A 17,407-nucleotide genomic window follows, 5' to 3' on the forward strand; every position below is an offset into this window, starting at 1 on the left:
TTTGAGGATTTCTTCCAATTTTTCTTTGGCCATCAATAGTGTTTGCAACTAGATTGGAAACTCTTAGGGGGGAGGGTATCACTGGTTGTTAGGTCATAGGCTAACCAACACTATGCTCCTACATATAGTAACAGTGTCAAGGCTAGAGATGGTTCAAATGTCTGTTAGAAGTGCACAACTACTGTCAACTTCCTTTTTTAGGTTCCAAGAAAGTCACCTTGTCAAAACCAGTAAATACAAGGAAGAAGATTGCTTACATAAATGCAAAGAATGATAAAGGCTGAAGTTATGAAGTAACACACATACAGCTAGGGTTGCCAACCTCCAGGTACTGAAGGAAAATAACAAGCACTGATGGCTACTGGAAACATAGATTCAATAATTGCTCATAAGAATCTTTTCTGATAGAAACCTTTTCCTGTAATGGTGGAACAACACTGAGAACCCGTTCATGTTCTTCAGTGGTATAAGCAAAAGAGTCTGACCAATATGCCATGACTGGTTATACAATTCAAAAATCGTCCCTCGTGCTATAATAACAGAGTTGAAGGAAAATAACAAGCACTGATGGCTACTGGAAACATAGATTCAATAATTGCTCACTTTGGCAACTGGGCTCTATGGCATTGGTCCCTCCCTGCCCCAAACCCCTCCCTCTTCAGGGTCCACCCCAAAAACCTCCCACCAATGGCAACCCTACATACAGCTATGAACTTGAGTATCAAGTGCAGCATTATATACATTATTCCCCACGTTTTTGTCAAAATTAATACTTCCTCTACTGGGGAATATCTAAAGATGAGTCAGGTGGTTGGTGCAGAGAGATATTTCTTTCCTGAGGAGAATGAATCAGGACATTCATATTGTGTGTTAGCCCTTGTGTATGTGTGGACATGATTTCTTGAGACTTGTGAGGGGGCTCAAGAGGCTTTAGATGGTAAAGTCCAGCCTTGTTCTCTCACTACAGGCTACAGCTGCTCTGGCAGCTCCCACCTATTCCTGGCAGAGTGTGCTGCTGTATACGTGGCTTAAAAACAGTAAATGTGGAGTTATTTCTGGAATTGCGCCAGAATTGAAGAATGGCAACTTTACAACTCAGGTCAATGTTATATGGAATTTAATAGACAGTAAAAAGACACTTAGCTGGCCCAAGGGCTTTCTCTATGCCAACTGCAATCAATGGTGAAATAAGCAATTATTCTCTCTCCCTTCAAAAAAAAAAAAAAAAAAAAAAAACCAGAGGGAGGAGAAGGAATGGAAAAAACTAAGAGGAAGGGCATTTAGTGTGGGTCTAGAAAGTAACAGCATGCCCACTGCCATATTCAAATCTCAAAGCAAATTTTGGAAATAATTTTCTTTGGGAACTACCCCCAAAAGAAAAAAAAATTAACCCAAGTTCAGTAATGATTAAAGCAGGAAATGAACTGGAGGCTCAGTTTGCAAAGGTTTATCACCCAGGGGCCTAAAGGAGGATGTGGGCTGTCTTCTTTCAACAGATATGTCTTTACAGTTGCATTTGTATATAGCTGCCTTGCATCCTATTTTTGGAGAAAGGTGGCTTATGAAAGCCACAAATAAACAGTTCTTTCTTTCCCCCATTGGAGTTTTAGTTCTTTCACATTTTGTAAGTAGACAGACAAGCCCTTCCCATGCCATTTAGAGTACAATCTTAAACAGAGTTATCCTCCTCCAAGACTTCACTTGTTAGTCCTCTGTTCTGAAGTGACACCCACAAGCCTTTCCAAGTCAGTGAAACACAGTTGGGGCTGCTCTGAGTATACCTGATCTGTTTCATTTTTATTCCACCCTTCTTCCAAAGAACTCAGAGTAGCATACAATTATCTTACCCTAGCCTGAATTTTTAACCACTATATCACTATTCAGAAACACTGTTGACTGATCCAATTGAGCAGATACTCATCAACATTATTTCTGAATGGTCAGATAACATGTACTTCAGTGCCAAACCAGGCATTCAGAATGTTATTACTGCTGAACACATGTCACAGAACTTAACATAACAATTCACTATTTCATCGTCTGCTCAAATTCCCAATGTCAGATAAACTATGCTTTAGAGGAGAAGAGGAGTTGTTTTTTATGTGCTGACTTTCTCTACCTTTTTAAAGAAGAATCAAACCGGCTTACAATCACCTTCCCTTCCTCTCCCCACAACAGACACCTTGTGAGGTAGGGGGAGCTGAGAGAGTTCTGAGAACTGTGACGAGCCCAAGGTCACCCAGCTGGCTTCATGTGGAGGAGTGGGGAATCGAACCTGGATCTCCAGATTAGAGTCCACAGCTCTTAACCACTACACCACGCTGGCTTATCTTCAGCACAGACCATCGTGGGCAAAAGCAAGACTGAGACCATGACAGTGAGGAAAGACTAGAAAGCAGAGAGGCACCTCTAGCAATGACAACACAAGGAGCAGGATACTAAGCCTCTATGCATTGGCTTCTTTGAAGTGGCTCCAGGCTGGATTGAAGAGGACACAGAGGATGTTTGTGCCTGACCTGGCAACTGTTTACATTTTATCTCACTCTTATAAAGAAGCGCTAGTTTTACACTCAGTCTCTCCCCGGAGGAGGCAGGAACAGGGAGAGGATAGTGGCATTGCCTGTTAGCAACTGATTGTTACCTCCTGTAAGCCAAGTGAATCATTTTCTTCATCTTCTCTATATAAAACAGCATGCTGCAGCTTGGGCAACAACCTAAGAGCATCTCTATTTGGCACGTGCTCAGCAGTTAAACTTGGTTACTGTTGGGAAAAAATATGGGAACATACACAGAGATGCAAGCCTCTGAGGAACTGAGAACACACCTGTAACTGTGAAACTGAAACAGTTTCTCTATAGTTCCAGGTGGGTAGTTGTGTTAGACTGTAGTAGTAAAACAACATTTGAGTCCAATAGCCCCTTAAAGACTGACAAAAAAAAATGGTATAAACTTTCATGAGCCAAAGCTCACTTCATCAGAGTTCTTTCTCTAGACGAGTCAAGTATGTTGAAATATTTGTTAAAGGAACCCAAATCTCTGCTAAATGTAGATATTCTATACATAAGAGAGAATGTATTTTAAAGCCAAGTTTGATTGATGGCACTGACTATCCTAAAAACCCAATCACTCAACTCATTTTCTTTCAAAGTGTAAAGAATTCCTCTTTATAAATGCATTATTTGTCTCCTTTACTTATGAAGTGAAAATTAAGGCCATCAAGATGAATTTACATGGCTTTGTTCTATGGTTCAAATAAAGATCAGTTGCAAACCTGCATAAAAATGATATGTGCGACATAAAACATATTGTATTACCTGGAAAACAAAAGAGACTAGAAGTGAGCATTCATTGGGACAGAGCTGTTTGTAAAGCAGCCCTCTACAGAACGCTCACTTGGGAGGAGTTTAGGTAAATTCAAGGTCAAACTATTGCCAAGAAATTTCTTATCTGCAGTTCAAAACTCCCAAAATAGATCTCTGACAAAAGGTGATATACCAAAACCACTCATCAGGAGTAAAAAGAGTTCTTCTTGAGACAGGGCACACATCTCACATTTGGAATATATAAAAAGCCTTTATTGAAATGTCTGTCCAAAATTTGATAACTGATGATTAAACAAAAAACTTTAGTTGACCAAAAAAATCCATTTAACATATTTACTGAAGTACAGACAAAACATAAGCTATTTTTAAATGACACTTTATGGAGATATTTTTGGCAGAATTCCCATTCTGGTTCTGGTATATAATTCCGTTCCAAGTTGGACTCTACATTATCAGTGACAGGACTGGATCGTTCCAGAGATTTATCCAGTTGTGTGGGATACCTTTCAGCTTGTCCAGTCTGAGGATGTGGACAGGATTCTTGAAAGTTTGAGAACTATCTAATTGTATGACCCTTGCCCCTCTTGGCAGCTTAAATCTGCTGGCGGAGGACTGGGTCTGGGAGACAGTAAGTGCCTCCCTGGCAGAGGGGGTGGTTGTCCCTGCCTTGAAGCATGCAGTAGTGTGTCTGCTTCTACAGAACACTATTCTGGGCCCAGGAACTACCATCCAGTATCAGATGTACAGTTCTTGTGCAAGATGATTGAACGAGTGGTGGCTGGGCATTCAGGGATTCCTGAATGAAGTGGATTGTTCAGATCTGTTCCAATCTGTTTTTAGGACTGGTTATGGGACTGGTTATGGTCAGCCTAGTGCCTGTGCCAGGAGATGGACAAGGGGAGCATGACCCAGTTAATTTTCCTTGACCTCTCAGCAGCTTTTGATACCAAATGATCATAGTATCCTTCTGGACCACCTTTCGGGGTTGGGTCTGGGAGGCACTGTTCTGTGGTGGTGGTTTTGGTCCTGCTGCAAAGATAGGTTTCAGAATGCGGTGCTAGAGGACGGCTGCTCTGCCCCTTGGCCTCCAGCTTACTGAGTCTTGAAAGGGGATATCTTGCACTCTGTGCTTTTCAACATCTATGTAAAACTTCTGGGAGAAGCCATCTAGAGATTTGAGCTGAGTTGCCACCAATACCGTATATACTCGCGTATAAGCCGAGTTTTTCAGCCCAAAAAAAGGGCTGAAAAAGCCGAACTCGGCTTAAAACCGGGTCAATACGGTAGGGTAGGGGAGGGGGGAGGGGGAGGAGGGAGAGGAGGGAGGGGGGAACTTACCATTCTCACCGCCGCCGCCGGGCCCGCGAGGGTTCCTCCAGCCGGCAGGGGCCTTCTGCAGGGCCGGCAAGGCCGCCCCGCCTCCGCCTCCGGCCCCGCGAGGGTTCCTGCGGCCGGCAGGGGCCTTATGCAGGGCCGGCAATGCCACCCCGCCGCCGGCCCCGCGAGGGTTCCTCCGGCCGGCAGCGGCCGGCAGGGGCCTTCTGCAGGGCCGGCAAGGCCGCCCCGCCCTCGCCGCCGGCCCCGCGAGGGTTCCTCTGGTCGGCAGGGGCCTTCTGCAGGGCCGGCAAGGCTGCCCCGCCGCCGGCCCCGCGAGGGTTCCTCCGGCCGGCAGCAGCCGGCAGCGGCCTTCTGCAGGGCCGGCAAGGCCGCCCCGCCCTCGCCGCCGGCCCCACGAGGGTTCCTCCGGCCGGCAGGGGCCTTCTGCAGGGCCGGCAAGGCCACCACGCCGCCGGCCCCGCGAGGGTTCCTCCGGCCGGCAGCGGCCAGCAGGGGCCTTCTGCAGGGCCGGCAAGGCCGCCCCGCCCTCGCCGCCGGCCCCACGAGGGTTCCTCTGGCCGGCAGGGGCCTTCTGCAGGGCCGGCAAGGCCACCACGCCGCCGGCCCCGCGAGGGTTCCTCCGGCCGGCAGCGGCCGGCAGGGGCCTTCTGCAGGGCCGGCAAGGCCGCCCCGCCGCCGGCCCCGCGAGGGTTCCTCCGGCCGGCAGGGGCCTCTGCAGGGCCGGCAAGGCCGCCCCACCGCCGCCGGGCCCGCGAGGGTTCCTCCGGCCAGCAGGGGCCTCCTGCAGGGCCGGGAAGGCTGCGCCGCTGCTGCCGCCGCCGACTCTCCTGGTGAGTAGGGGGTTCAGGGGCTCATCCCCCTCCCCCCCTTGAATGGCACTGGGGTCGGGGTGGGTTGGGAGGTCCCGGGAGGCCGGTGGGAGGGCGACCTGGGGCAGGGGCAAGATCTTCCCTGCGCTCTAAAATGGCGGCCGCCATTTTAGAGCGCAGCTTTACCAGAAAAGGGAATTTCTTATTGACCCTCGGCTTATACGCGGGTCAATAAGAAATTCCCTTTTCTGGCCTCAAGTTTGGGGGGGTCGGCTTATACTCGGGTCGGCTTATACCCGAGTATATACGGTATATGGATGACACTCAGCTCTATCTTGTGCTACAAGCTACTCCCACGGAGGCTGCACCTGGAGGCAATTTTGGGATGGATGAAACCTAACAAACTTAAACCTGATAACACTGAGGTGCTACTTGTCTGGGGGAGGGGGTTGACCCAAATGGGTTATCTCCTGTCTTGGATGAGGTTGCACTTCCCTTAAAGGAACAGGTCTCTAGCATGGGGGTGCTGCTGGATCTGGGTCTCCTGTGGGATAAACAGGTGGAAGTGGGATCAGGGTGCTGTGGCCCTTCCTGGGTAGGAAAGACCTTACCACTGTGGTGCATGCCCTGGTAAAAAAATCTAGATTAGATTACTGCAATGAGCTCTACATAGGGCTGCCCTTGAAGACGGTCTGGTATAGTTGGTACAGATTGTTGCAGCCAGAAGGTTGACTGGAGTGGGTTATAAGGACCATATCACTCCAGTCTTGTCCCTTCTACACTAGCTCCCAATTTGCTGGCATTGATCTTTAATGCCCTATACAGCTTGGAGCCCACACACCTTAAGGACTGCCTTCTCTCATATGAACCTATTCATATTCTCCACCTGCTTCAGATGCCCCTGCCATTAGACAAGGGTCGATCTGGAAAGGGCCTTCTTGGTAGTGGTAGCAATACTTTGAAACTCCCTTCCCAGGGAGAATTGTCTGCCTCCTCTATCATTGTCTTTTGCCAGTGGGTGAAGACTTTTGTTCGGCATACCCCCAAATAACTGTTACTGGACCTCCTCCCTGGTTATGGTGTTATGTTCATTTATATGTTTTTTATTGTTTATATGTTTGCCTTAAAAACCATATGAACACATGAAGCTACCTTATACTGAATCAGACCCTTGGTCCGTCAAAGTCAGTATTGTCTACTCAGACTGGCAGCAGCTCTCCAGTGTCTTAGTGTCAGATTCTAGGACTCCGTTGCCTCTCAGGAATCATCAACTTCACTCCAGACGTTAGCAGAGAGTTAAAGTAGAATTTATTTGAAAGGAAGGGTACAGTAATCCATGAAACACAACGTTACAATGGCGCAAAATCATTTGGAGGGCATTCTTATAGAGTACACAAGCTAGAATGTTTACAAGTAAAAGCTTTGAAATGCAAAACATCAGAGGTTCCCCAACACCAAGAGAGAGAATTCACACCTTAAGATCAGAGCAGGATTACAATCAGGAAGTCACTTTGAAATGGAGATCTCTCGAGCTTTTGGCTGTTGCCTCTTCCTTCCTTTCTCTTTCCCACGGGAAGGAGAGGTGAAACAAAAGTCACCCCGCTATCCAGGGTCCGATTGCATGCCCTCACTGACACTCCGCCTCCCCAAAGGCCCCCCCCCAGATCTCCTGGTTTGTCAGGGTAATGGCGATGGAAAGCCGCTACAAGGGTTGGAGCCTGTACGTGAACAGCGGACACCCACTCATCGTGACTGGAATTTAAATGTTTCCAACGCACAAGATATTCCAGTCGGCCCCTGCGCCTCCGAGAATCGAGCACCCTGGAGATTTCAAAGTGCTGTTCGCCCTGCACCATGATGGGAGTTGCCGCTTCGGGTTCGGGGTGCCATTCTGGTGCTTGTAGAAAGGGTTTTAGCAGACTCACGTGAAACACTGGGTGTACCCCTTGTAAGGATTTGGGTAGTTCCAACTCCACCGTAACCTCATTGATAACTCGGGAGATAGGAAACGGACCCACAAATCGTTGACCCAATTTTTTACACGGGCGTAAAGACCTGAGGTTCTTAGTGGAAAGGTACACCTTCCCTCCGACCCTCAATTCCCACTGAGGTGCTCTGTGTTTGTCTGCTTGTACTTTGTACCTGTCTTTAGCCTGTTCCAGGTTTTTTACAAGCCAGGGCCAAGTGTTCCTCACTGTGTGAGCCCATTTAGACACCTCGGGGGGATCGCCTTCTGGTGGGGTAGGTACAGCCCCTAATGGTCCAAAATCCATCCCATAAACTGCTTTGAATGGGCTCATCCCGGTTGCAGAGTGTACCGAGTTATTGTAGGCATACTCTGCCAGTGGCAGCAGATCAACCCAATTGTCTTGGTGATAATTATCAAAACAACGCAAATAACATTCTATCACCGCATTGACCCTTTCGGTCTGCCCATCCGTCTGGGGGTGATAGGCAGATGACACACCCAACTGCACACCTACAATTCCTAAGAACGCTTTCCAGAACTTAGACACAAACACCGAGGCTCGGTCCGAAATTATCTTCTTCGGAAATCCGTGTAGTTTAAATATGGTATGTATGAATAAACGAGCCAATTTGTGTGCAGATGGCATCCCTTCGCACGGCACGAAATGAACTTGCTTAGAGAAAAGATCCGTGATTACCCACAGGACAGTCTTCCCCTGACTGGACGGGAGGTCTGTTATGAAGTCCATCCCAATCACTTGCCAGGGTGCCTCGGGAGTTTCTAGGGGCTTTAGTAATCCCGGGGGTTTTCCCATCAAACGTTTACTAGTTGCGCACACAGGGCAGGATTTGATAAATACCTCGATGTCTTGGCGCATCCCAGGCCACCAAAACTGTCTTCTTATTAGGTGCAAGGATTTTACAAACCCAAAATGTCCCCCTATAGTTGAACTGTGGCTCAGTTCCAATACTTCTCGCCTCAGTTCCCTGGGCACGTAAGGTTTGTTCTTACAGAGACCATTTTTGTCCGTCACCTGGGATGGGATAGATTCTTCCTCCCGCTCCCGCTGAAGAGCCTCCCCCCACCTTGTCTTGACTACCTCCGGGAGGCTTTCTGGAACTGCCCAGAGGCGGGGAATGGCAGCATCCGACCCCGGCAAGGAGGTGGGTACTGGCCCTTCAGCCTGGTCCCTTCGCTCTATTTGGGAAATTTCCCCCCCCTCCCCAGCGGTTGTGGTCGAAGGTTCCCCGGGGACTGCTGGGGATGAGGAGGTGGGAGCGACCACTTCTCGGGGAGGACTCGAACTCGAGTCTTGTGCCACCGCGCGGCTTTGTGCTCTGGTCAGAACTCCTGCACTATTCCCCTCTGGAGTCAAACCCAGGTGTTCCCGTGTGAAAAGAGAACCCACCGGCCGCTCAACCTGACACTCATATTGCGGCATGCGAGACAGTCCGTCTGCTAAGCAGTTTTCTTTCCCAGGCATGTGTTTGATGGTAAAATGAAACTTAGAGAAAAAGGTTGACCAACGCACTTGTTTGGCGGACAGCTTCCGCTGACCCAAAATCGATTCGAGGTTACGGTGATCTGTACAGACCACAAAGGGCTCGGCCGCTCCCTCCAGGAACTGTCGCCAAACCGTGAGGGCATGTTTAATTGCCATGGCCTCCTTTTCCCCAATCGGCCAGTTGAGTTCAGGGCCAGAGAACTTCTTAGAAAAATATGCGCAGGGTCTAAGTCTCCCTTGATCATCCCTCTGAAGGAGTGCGCCTCCCATCGCCTTGTCCGAGGCATCTACCTGTAAGGTGAATGGCCTGGAGCAATCTGGGTGCGCCAGAATGGGTTCAGAGGTAAAGCGCTCCTTAAGAGTTTCAAAAGCCGCCTGACACCTGGCGGTCCAAGGTACCTGGTATTGTGCAAAGGTGGCCTCTTGCCCCTTCCCCTTGGTTTTAAGCAAATCAGTAATAGGCAAAGCTATTTGAGCGAAATCCTGAATAAAACTTCTATAAAAGTTCGCAAACCCCAAAAACTGCTGAACCTGTTTGCGAGTTCTGGGAGGTTCCCATTCTAACACTGCCTGCACTTTCTCCGGATCCATGCTTAACCCTTGGGGAGATATCACATAACCCAAAAATGACAATTGGTCCTGGTTGAATGCACATTTTGATAACTTAGCATACAAATGATTGTCTCTTAGACGACGCAACACCTCCCGCACCAATTCTCTGTGCTCTGCGGGATCCTTGGAGTAAATCAGCAAATCGTCGAGAAAGACTATTACACCTTGAAATAGGAGATCGTGTAGAATCTCATTAATTAATTGCATGAAGCACGAGGGCCCCCCCGACAGACCGAATGGCATGACTAAAAATTCAAACAAACCATAACAACAAGAAAAGGCTGTCTTAGCTTCATCCCCCTCCTTGATCCGGACCCTGTAGTAGGCTTCCGCCAGGTCAATTTTCGAGAAAACACAACCCTCCTGTAACGCGCTCAGGAGGTCCGGGATTAAGGGAAGGGGGTAGGCATTAGTTTCAGTAATCGCGTTAAGCCCCCTATAGTCTACACACAGTCTGAGATCAGATGTACCTTTCTTCTTCACAAAGAAGCAGGGAGAAGAAAATGCAGCCTTGGACGGCCGTATGAAACCCCGCTTCAAGTTCTTGTCCAGAAATTCTCGCAGCACTGCTTTCTCTTGGGGACTCATGGAATAAACTCGGGCCTTGGACGGTTTAACGTCCTTAATCAGTTCGATGGCACAATCCGTAGTGCGATGAGGAGGCAATAAGTCACAGTCCGTCCCCTCAAATACATCTGCGAAATCACTATATTCTGGGGGCAACGTGGGTTCCTCCAAGGCAGCTGCGCTTCCCCCTCCGGGTAAGTCATCCCGGCTGTGTTTTTCGCACTGGGAAGCTCCAAACACCACCCGCCTTTGTTCCCAGTCAATGCTCGGGTTATGCCCCGCCAACCAATTGATGCCGAGAACCACCGGGTAGGAATCTTAGGAACTACCGTGAAGTGGATCTGTTCCCAGTGGTTTCCCACCCCCAGCCACATCTTGCGAGTGTGCAAATGAACCGGCCCTCCCCGCAGGTCACTCCCATCCATTTGGTGGAAATGTAAGGGCTGGTCCAGTTCTCGAGTCCCAATTTTCAGGCGTTCTACCACCGCTGATCAATTAGGGTCCGGGAGCACCCGGAGTCCACGATAGCCACAACGGCCACCGGTTCCCCCCCTTGGGGGTTTCGTAACACAACAGGTATCAACAATGTCTCTCCCTGATCACTCACCCTACATGGAGCCGGTTTGGTTTCTTCCGAGGGTGCCCTCTGTGCCGGTTCCCTCACAGAAGGCCGTCCTCGTTTTTTGCCGGTGAGGGGCTTCGGAAACTATCTCGGGTACAATGGTTGTGGAAATCCGATGAGGTTTCAGCTTGCAGGGCCGCCGCCCCACGGCGACCGTTCGTCCCCTCCGCTCTCCTGTGCTCCAGATTCCGAGGTGGTGTCGCCTCCCGCTCTTGTGTCGCCCTGTTGCTCGTCCCTTCTGACGGCGTGTTGGTACATTTTGCTGCAAAATGGCCCATCTTCCCACACTGAAGACAAGCTCCCTCCCTGAACCGACGTGCCCTGTCGAGACTGTAGACTCCTCGATGTCTTCCCTCTCGCCGGGAGCCTGCTGCGTTGTCCCCTCTTGCGGGCGGGATAGGGATCGTCTTCGAAGGACGATCCTTGGAGAACTGGAGGGTAAGCTTGCGATTCTCCACCAGGGCCGCCAAACTTACCCACCCCTCTACCGACTCTGGATCTCCCAAAGTCAAACAGCCATCCAGAACTTCCCACCGCAACCCTTCGCGGAAATGCTGGACCTTGGTGGCCTCGCTCCACTCCCGTATCTTGCACGACAAAGATAAAAAGTCCTGTGCATACTCACTTACTGAGCGGGTTCCCTGCTTCAAACGACGCATGGCAATCTTTGCCTTTTCCCCCCGGTGGGGGTCTTCGAACCGGCGTCGCAGAGCGGACAAGAACTCATCCAGGGAGGCCAAAACCCTAGGCATAGTTTCTGCCGCTGTCACTGCCCATTCCACGGCCTCTTTCTCCAGCAGGCTGATCACATACCTGACTCGAGCTTCTTCCGAGGCAAAGGTCTCCCCCTGGTCCTTCATGAAGCCGGAGATTTGGAGTAAGAAGTGAGGCAACTGTGAGCTGGATCCGTCGAAAGATACCTTCAGGTCTCTGGCCGTAGGGCGTCTGGGCGTGGGAGTCTCCCCAACAACGAGCGGCCCTGTAGTCGGCCGCGAATCCGTTTGGGGTGGTTGCACTGGCTGTCCAAGCCCCCTCACTGCCCCTAGAACAGCTGCCAGGTCCCGCTGCAAGGTGTCTAGCTGAGTCTGCAGGTCCCGATTCTGCAGAACGAGCATCTGATTCTGTCCGCGTATCAGAGTGGCCGCTTCTGCAGTGAGGGTAGGGGTGTGAGCGAGCGTGGGGTCCTTCCACCCTTCCCCTTCTCCATACCAAGCGGCCAGCGGTCCCCGGTAGAAGTCGCCTCTTGGTTCTGACGCTGCTCTCTGTCGCTGCCCGGCCCCCGAGAGTCGGGGGGTCCACGTCAGCCTCCCAGGGACATCGGTAGGCCCGGGTGGGCGCTGCTGCTCCGGGGTCGCTTCTCCTTGGCCAACCTCAATATCAGCGGGAGTCTGCCGAAGCTCCTCTCCCGCGTTGAGCGGCACCGAGGGTGGTACCGACATCCTAATACTATTTCTAACCCGAAAACAAAAAAGGTTGGGATTGTAACGTACTGTCAGATTCTAGGACTCCGTTGCCTCTCAGGAATCATCAACTTCACTCCAGACGTTAGCAGAGAGTTAAAGTAGAATTTATTTGAAAGGAAGGGTACAGTAATCCATGAAACACAACGTTACAATGGCGCAAAATCATTTGGAGGGCATTCTTATAGAGTACACAAGCTAGAATGTTTACAAGTAAAAGCTTTGAAATGCAAAACATCAGAGGTTCCCCAACACCAAGAGAGAGAATTCACACCTTAAGATCAGAGCAGGATTACAATCAGGAAGTCACTTTGAAATGGAGATCTCTCGAGCTTTTGGCTGTTGCCTCTTCCTTCCTTTCTCTTTCCCACGGGAAGGAGAGGTGAAACAAAAGTCACCCCGCTATCCAGGGTCCGATTGCATGCCCTCACTGACACTTAGGCAGCGGTCTTTCACATCACCTACATGTCTAGTCCCTTTAACTGGCAATGCCGGGGATTGAACCTGGGATCTTCTGCATGCCAAGCAGATGCTCTACCACTGAGCCACAGCCCCTCCCTATGGGGTTACCATAAGTTAGCGGTGACATGGCAGCAACAACAAAAAAGATGTATTTTATGTACACTTTGTTTTAAAGTTGAAATGTTTTACTGTTTTGATGTTTGGCACCTCGGGGATCCTATTTGGGTGAAAAGAGGGCACATAAATGATTTAAATAAAAATAAAATAAAATCACCTGAGGCAGAGTCTTCGCCCCATTTCCAGAAAATGAAGAGGACTCCCTTTTCATATTAGCCAGTTGAGCAAGAGAGAGACTTGCTCTTTGTCCAGGGACTTGACTCCCTCGAGTACCCTCACGAACCCCCAGAGATCCTGGGACCCAATTCCTGAAATGCTGATATAAACTATTTCCAAGAATTACATGGTAAGTAAAGGTCACATAGTAACAGGTACAACCACTATAGCATCCTTGCAGCTGAAATAATTTTAATGGGTTTTCAGACACAGTTCAGTAACATGAGGCCCAACATTTCTCTATCCTGATGTAAAATTACACATGACAAAGATAAGAATTTGCCACTGCATGGAAGAACTTTTTGGAATAGAAAATAGATTTTAAAAAAGAAAGAAAGAATAGAATCCTAATTCATCCATTATTTAGTAACCTCCGGAGCCTATAATACCTCTTCAAATCCTTAAAAACAGGGTAGAGATAAATATTAGCCTTACCAGGATGGCAAAGGAATGGATCAAATTACATTTGAAGGGGAAAACTGTATTTTAATTAGAGCTACCTGGTGCTTTCACACAGCAGTCACCTTCAGAGCAGCATGGGAATAATAGTCACAGCCCACCATTATTGCTGGTTTTACCTTGCAACATGGAGAGTGAAAATAATTCCCAAAATGTTGTTATGATGGCCATAGAGATATTTACATTCTCCTTGTCTTGGATACCACCTCAGATCAGTAAAGGTAATTGGATAACCTTGAAAATGAAAAATTATCATTAGAAGAGGTTCTTAAATCAAACAGGCAGACAAGATTCAAACCTCGGAAACACAGCCAAACTAAATTACTGACTGTTTTGATGCCCACGTTTTCGAGTGAATCCTAAAAACAACCCAAATTCCCTCTACTGGCATCCAAGCAGCTCTCTCAAAAAGCTGCATTAAACAGATACTTAAACTTTAAACCCATATCTGATTTCATATGCTGTTCTCAGAGTGATGTGACCTCATGTAAAAAGATCAGAGGTATTGAACAATTAGCTTTATAGAATCCATCTTTTATAACCAAGCAAGGTAGGCAGTATTCCAGTACCTTCAAGGTACCCCGAGACGTTTTCAAATTAGAATATTTAAAGAAAACTGAAATTTAAGGGTAACTGAAAAAATCCCTGTACATGGACAAAATTACTTAGATTAGCTGAAAGACTGCAAAGGAGTAGGGACAAATAATTACTTGAGATATCCCAGGTCCTATTTTATTATCTCAGTGTAGAGTCCAACTGGAAGTATGTGAGAAGAATCTAGAAAAGGTATGATCATGTGGCATAGAACGACAATATGCTAGCATTACCTTTTAGGTGCAGGGCAACCTGGATATCCCTCAGGAAACGTTCCACCAGTGCTTGACAATACAGAACATTAGCCTTTAAATACTCATATGAATAGCCCTACCTCCAAATCATATACACTTAACCGCCTCATCCCAGAACTTGTGATAAAACTCAAGTGTACGTTATGAGGAAGGCAATGGAATTAGATTTCATTTTATGCACTTGTTATTTCCCTCAAAAGGAATGTGTTTTCTAAGTGATGGGCTTTTCATGCTCTGACCTTGGCATCCATTGGGACCATACTGTGATTTATATTGAGAATTCCAAGCCTTTACCTAATCTTATAAATAAATGTAAAATACATAAAACAATTATCCTAGAATAAAATTGAATTTTATCTCTCAGTAATAAGCTTTTGTCTATGCTACAAATGTCTGTTTGAATACAATTCAAAATTAATAACAGCTATAATTTATTTTCTGACTTTTATTACCTTTATATTTTAACTTTTCTTATATACACAGGCTTTAGATTCATCTAAAGCTTCCACCTCACACAGCTGATTTTTTTTTTTAGTTATGCATATGGCTCGCTTCCAGAATATCTATTTATGGGATATACTTGTTAAAGAAGCATTTCACATTTATGAACAAAAATGCAGAGCATAATGAAACAGAAAAGGCTTTGCTGCAATGTAAAGTGAGATTTAGGGGGAATTTATTGTGTTGCACGTCAACAATCCAAAGACTATGCATTCTTCTGATTCTGGCATTCGCTGTAAATAACCAGCCCTTGGAAGAAACCTGTTTCTACCCCCTTTCTAACTTAACCTTGATATCTTTCGATTTTTGATCCCGAAGACCTATTTTTAAGCAAGTTAGTTGTCCCATTGAAATAGGGGTAAGGAGAGAATTTCAGACTGGTATTCAGCACTTTGCAGACTGGCTTACTTTCTCTTATGGATGGACTTAAAGCTCCTTTATATTTATATTTCCCCCTCTTGCACATTATTTCCTATAATATTTGAAAAATAGGTAGTGTGGAGACCTATCAATTTGCCCAAGTACTTTGTGGCACAGAAGACATTTTAACTTTTATTCCCAAAGCTAACCCCCCCCCCCTACAACACTGTGTAGTGCATTACACTAACATATCATAAACATATTTGTCAGTGTCTGCTAAGAGTAGATACTCAGGCAGATAGAAAACTGAACTACAGAACTGAGAGGACCGCCTTGAACACTAAGGGAGTTGATGAACCACTAATCAATAGCCATCTTTCTTCACAAAACTCCTCAATGCATAAGCTTGGTGTTCTGCACCTGATTTCGATTCTTACGCAAGCAGAATTTCTCTTATCAGTTCAACGGGGAGGGGCCTCTTGTGGGCTAGAGCTCTCCCCCGCCCAATAAATAGGAAAGCCCTGACAAATACGGTTGCTTTGTGTACATGCCCAGGTTCCAACAACTGTGACTCAATCACTAGATCAAGGAAGCTACAAACTTGACTGAAATCAGTGGAGTATGTAACATTTAAGATTCTTGAGCCCATTAGCCAAATGAGATTTCAGTTCTTCAGTTCTCATTCCAACTGGTACAGAGTTAACCTCATACATATATTCATATTGAATTAGGTGAATCAGTCAGCCTTAGTCCAGAGAACCACAGTCAATTTCTGTGGAAAGGCAAGAAGTAATACTTCTCACAGTTATTTCAGAAAAGGAAACTGAATATTTTAAAGTATTTTGAAACCATATCTTGCCATAAGAACATCAGTGTGAAAACCATGAAGCCTTGGCTGCTGCCAGCCGGAGTAGACAATACTGGCCTTGATAAGACCATTGGTATGACTCAGTATACAGAAGACTCACATATGTAGCTTATACTCTTGGGGCCACAGAATAGCAGATACTTCAAGTTGGGTACTTATGGTCATATGGGGTCACAAGTAAATTATGAGGCAATGTCCCATAGATTTCAGTGGGAGAGATTTACTCAAACCGAAACTAAGTTAACCATTGTTTAACTTTGGCTACAGCATGTCGCCATTCTTGCAACAGCCATCATCAGAAGAGGCAGTTTCACATCTTGTTCAAAGCTGCCATGTGGCACAATATGTAGGAGAAAAGAGATCCAGAGAAACAGATTTGAGATTTCCTTACCAACTCTCTATCATTAAAAAGCCTTTTGGCAATCATATTCGGATACATTCACACAAACTGCTATATGCTTAATATTGCTTTGCAACCAACAAAATAGTATTGCTATTGACAGGAGGCATCGTACTCTATCAACACAGTATCGCATTAGTCAGTGCAAACCATACAGCCAAACAGCTCTAGAGAACCGAGATGCCTATATTCTTAAAAGAAGCAGAGGAGTGCTATTATACCCCTCAATGTCAGGCCAGATCATAACAATAGGAACAAATTCCTTGAGCTTCTCAACCATCATCCTTAAAAACAAAGAAAAAAATTGGCCTGTATCCATATGTACACCAAGCAGTTGACTGAAGAAACAGTTAAAATTAAAATAGAACTTTACAACAGTTTATGGACAGCTGATGTAACTCAACGCTTGATGGCAAAGTTTTGAAGCTCTTGGTTGCTTGAGAAGGCAAGCTGCAAGCTTGAATGAAATTGTTCAGCTTAAAGATTTCGAATAAAGCTGATGAGTGATGAATTACTGAACGTGACATAGTGTCATCTGTTTTAAACAGGATCTTTACAAGGATGTACTGAAAGCAATTTTTCCAGTACCTTGAACCCACTAAAGCTTTTCTTAATAAAATCTTACTATAGCCTATTCAGTCAACAGGCTTGCTCCAACTGTTGCCATTTAACAATAAAAACAGGCACTATGATTTCTCTTTCAGTACTGATAATCTAAAATTAGGGGGAGGTCTTTGCAGTTATTTTTCCTACATTCATCCCACCAAAGAAAATTCCAGGCCTCGCAACAAATAATAAAATGTATACTTTAATTTTCTTAACTGGAATTCTACCAAAGGACACCTCCTCATACTGTAATGGAAGAGACCAATGCCTTATTATCAGTTGGCTACTTAGCAGCTTTAGTCATTGCATTGGGTCCAACCCTTACCGAAACAACACAAGTTAGCAGAGGGGATCTTTGCTGCTTTC

Source organism: Euleptes europaea, chromosome 6 (genome assembly GCF_029931775.1).
Source record: "Euleptes europaea isolate rEulEur1 chromosome 6, rEulEur1.hap1, whole genome shotgun sequence".
Lineage (NCBI taxonomy): Eukaryota > Metazoa > Chordata > Lepidosauria > Squamata > Sphaerodactylidae > Euleptes > Euleptes europaea.